Here is a 3,293-nt window from a genome sequence, read left to right as displayed (position 1 = left end):
CTCATAAGGTTTTTTTCTCCAGGTGAATTAGCATACCTCATTACCTCTGGGGTTGCTAAAAACTCAAGCTACTAGACTTACAAAGCTGGCGTAAAGACTTAAGGTAAGAACTGAACATATGCCTGGCCAAATATGGCCTCTACCTTTATGGTAAGACTAAGGGTAATGTGATAGCATAAATGACTTTAATGCAGAAGGGAAAACATGATTTTATTTTCCATTTTTAAAGATACCTAGGGTTGCCATGTGAAAATGGATGATGGGGACTAGAAGAGGGGAAGAAGACAGGAGGCCACTGCATTATCCTAAGAAGGAAAGATATGAACGTGGGCCTGCATTAAGGTTGTGGCAGTGAAGGTGGACATAAATAGATGAAGTAAATAAAAATCTAGGAGACAGAATCAACACGACCTGGCAAGACCATGGAATGCCGATATCCTGCATTTACTGTCTTCTGAACTTTATCTACCAAATTAATTATTCTAGAGGCTTTGGTGTCTTCATGATAATAATCGCAATCACCTCATAGTGTTAAGATAATTAAATGAGAGATTGTGAATATAAAGCTATTAACACCATGCCTGACACTTAGAACTCAATAAGTAATTAATATCATTACTATTTATTATTGGTATTAACATCAGTTAATGATTATATATGCTGCGTGAAAATTAGGGAGGAATACAAACGACTTAAGATTATTACCTGAGCCAAATGGAGTGGGAGGGAAGAACTGAAGGACAAGCAGGTTTGAAAGGCTGAGTTGAAAATGTACGATAATGAAGTTTACGTTGAAAACCCCATTTCTTTCTAAAAAGCATATTCTTTTAGTACAGTATAGGAAAGAGTTTTTTATTCTGACCTTTCTGAATTTTCCTACTAGTTAGTAGCCATAGCGGTTAATTCTGTGGCTCTCTCTTTTCTCTGACCTGACAGAAGATCCCTCACCCTCCCATTTCTGAGGCTAGCATTAGCACTGCCCCTTGCAGAATTTAAACAGAGATACTGGGAGAAAATTTCAATCTTCTCCAAATCAGGCATGCCTCCCTGGATGATTACTGTGCTGCTGTGTGGATTATATAGGCTGGTGTTTCTGGGCCAAAAATGATAATGGAACATAGTCTTCCTTTGGTTTCAATTTTCTTTTTTAAGTGTAAGATGGAACAATTAGGAATCATAGCAGAAATTCCAATTATATTTGGCCAAAGCTTAGAATCTTTTCCAAGGCACCTATTATTTTTTGTTTGCAGAAATCTGAAGGTCACTTAAACAGATGGTGTACTGATAATAAAAGTCGGGGATAAGGGAAGGAGAAACATTATCCAGAAACAAAAAACATTTCCCAATTTCCCACCATCAAACTTTTCTTTCTTTTTTTTTTTTTTTTTTTTTGCCTACAGCACTTGGTATTCCTAGGTGGTCTCCCATCCAAGTACTAACCAGGCCCAACCCTGCTTAGCTTTTGAGATCAGATGAGATCGGCTTGTTCAGGGAAGCATGGCCATTGCCAAACTTTTCTATCTGAAGTTCCATCTAGATTGGTAGGCAAAATTGCTCGGTGTTATTAACTCCTTATTTCCGCTCTCATCACATTTCTAATCTATCAGCAAATACGGTCGGCTCTACCTTCAAGCTCGCACTAGAATCTGACCACTTTCATCATGTTCACTGCCACCACCCTGGTCCTGGACATCCCCATCTCCAGCCTGGCTTAGTGCGATAGTTTTCTGTCTTGAATCTCTGTAAATTGGGCTCCTAACGTCTTTTCTTGACATATTTTTCATATATTCAAATTATTATTTTAAAATGTAAATCTTATTGTATTACACCTCTGTTCAAAATCTCACAGCGAGTTCCCACTTTTTTCAGAACAAAAGTGGCAGATTTTACAGTGCCCTGCAACCCCGACATGTCCTGCCTTCCCCACCGCATTCTGCTCTAACCTGCTTACTTTGCTGATTTCAGTGTCTGCTACATTCACCCCAAGCCAGCCACAGTGATTTCCGTTTTCCCCTTTGGTACACTCCAGTCGAGCATCAAGTTCGGGACCTTGGCGGTCACTGCTTCCTTTTACTGAAAACACTTTCACTCAAGATGCCTGCTAACTCTTTCCAGTATTTCCTGAAGCATCACCTTCCACATGAGACCTACCCTGATTACTCCAGGTTAAGTGTTAGCTCCTTTCCCAAGTATTAGCTATTTTCCTCACCACAAAGTACCTTCTTATCTGTATAATACAGGCCATCTTAACATGCTATATTATGTAATTGTTTTAATTTTTTTTTTTTTTTTTTTTTTTTTTTTTTTTTTACCATTTCTGTTTGATATCTGTATCCCCCTTTGGGATCTGATAACACTGAACTGTGTTCGTTTTATTTATTGATAACGCCGAGTACCTGCCAATGTATCTAGCACATACTTAGTAGTCATTCAAAAATACTGCTGGGTGAATGAATGAATGAATAAGGGGAAGCTATATGAAAATCAGGCAGACATTCCTGTGATGTTGGCTTCTAACTAGACTATAAACCAATCAGAGGGAACTTGTTAACTGTATTATTCTGATCAAAGCACAAATTGGAGCTTCTGAGTATAACTCTAGGGAAAAACTACAGTACAATCTGGGTGATTAATTAGAGTAATGTGTTTTTATTTAAGTCCTACCACCCTTTGCTTCAGTTAATTGTATAAGCTGCTTGTTATTATAGAAGAAAATAGGTTCAACGTGACTGAATATTGCATATAGGATAATGCTAACAATTTTTCAATGTATATGTTGCCATGTACTGTGTAATGTACAATAATATCAAGATCTTTAATGTTTCCTGTTGTGAAAAGCAAAAATGAAGACTAACCAAATGAGAAAAGCAAAGGCAATTCATATACAGCTTGCTGTAGCAAGGAGGTCAGCCACCGTCATTTGCAGTTTGGCAGAAACTCAAAGACTGGCAGGGGAATGGGAAGGCTTTATAATGGAATGAAGGGAAAGATTCAGGTGTGCTGTGAGTGGAGGCTGTTGGCGTGGAGAAGCTGTAGGTAGGCTAGCTAGATAGAAAGGGACATCATGTGATTGATTAGTTAGGGGGACGTATTTGACTTTTTCTCTGGTTGGTCCTAAGTTGAAAGAGGGGACAAAAATTAATAAAGCTGTTATTCTTAATCAAGACTTGGCCATTTTGGCCCAACTGTTACAGAGTTTATCGTTTGGCTTCCTAGATTGTCACTAGAGACAGTCACTGGGCTTCCTGCAAGTCTGATGTAGTATGTTCCGGATGCTGTCTGTCTGTGTATTC

At 38.6% G+C, this 3,293-nt stretch overlaps 1 pseudogene; it reads right to left on the bottom strand.

Moving 5' to 3' along the window:
* Positions 1-1,391: 1,391 nt before the first annotated feature.
* Positions 1,392-1,509, bottom strand: LOC118609700 (annotated as a pseudogene).
* Between the last annotated feature and the right edge of the window lie 1,784 nt (positions 1,510-3,293).

This window comes from Rousettus aegyptiacus, unplaced genomic scaffold, assembly GCF_014176215.1.
Source record: "Rousettus aegyptiacus isolate mRouAeg1 unplaced genomic scaffold, mRouAeg1.p scaffold_m13_p_11, whole genome shotgun sequence".
Lineage (NCBI taxonomy): Eukaryota > Metazoa > Chordata > Mammalia > Chiroptera > Pteropodidae > Rousettus > Rousettus aegyptiacus.
Note: the sequence above shows the minus strand (reverse complement) of the source record. Positions and strands in the feature narration are given on the sequence as shown.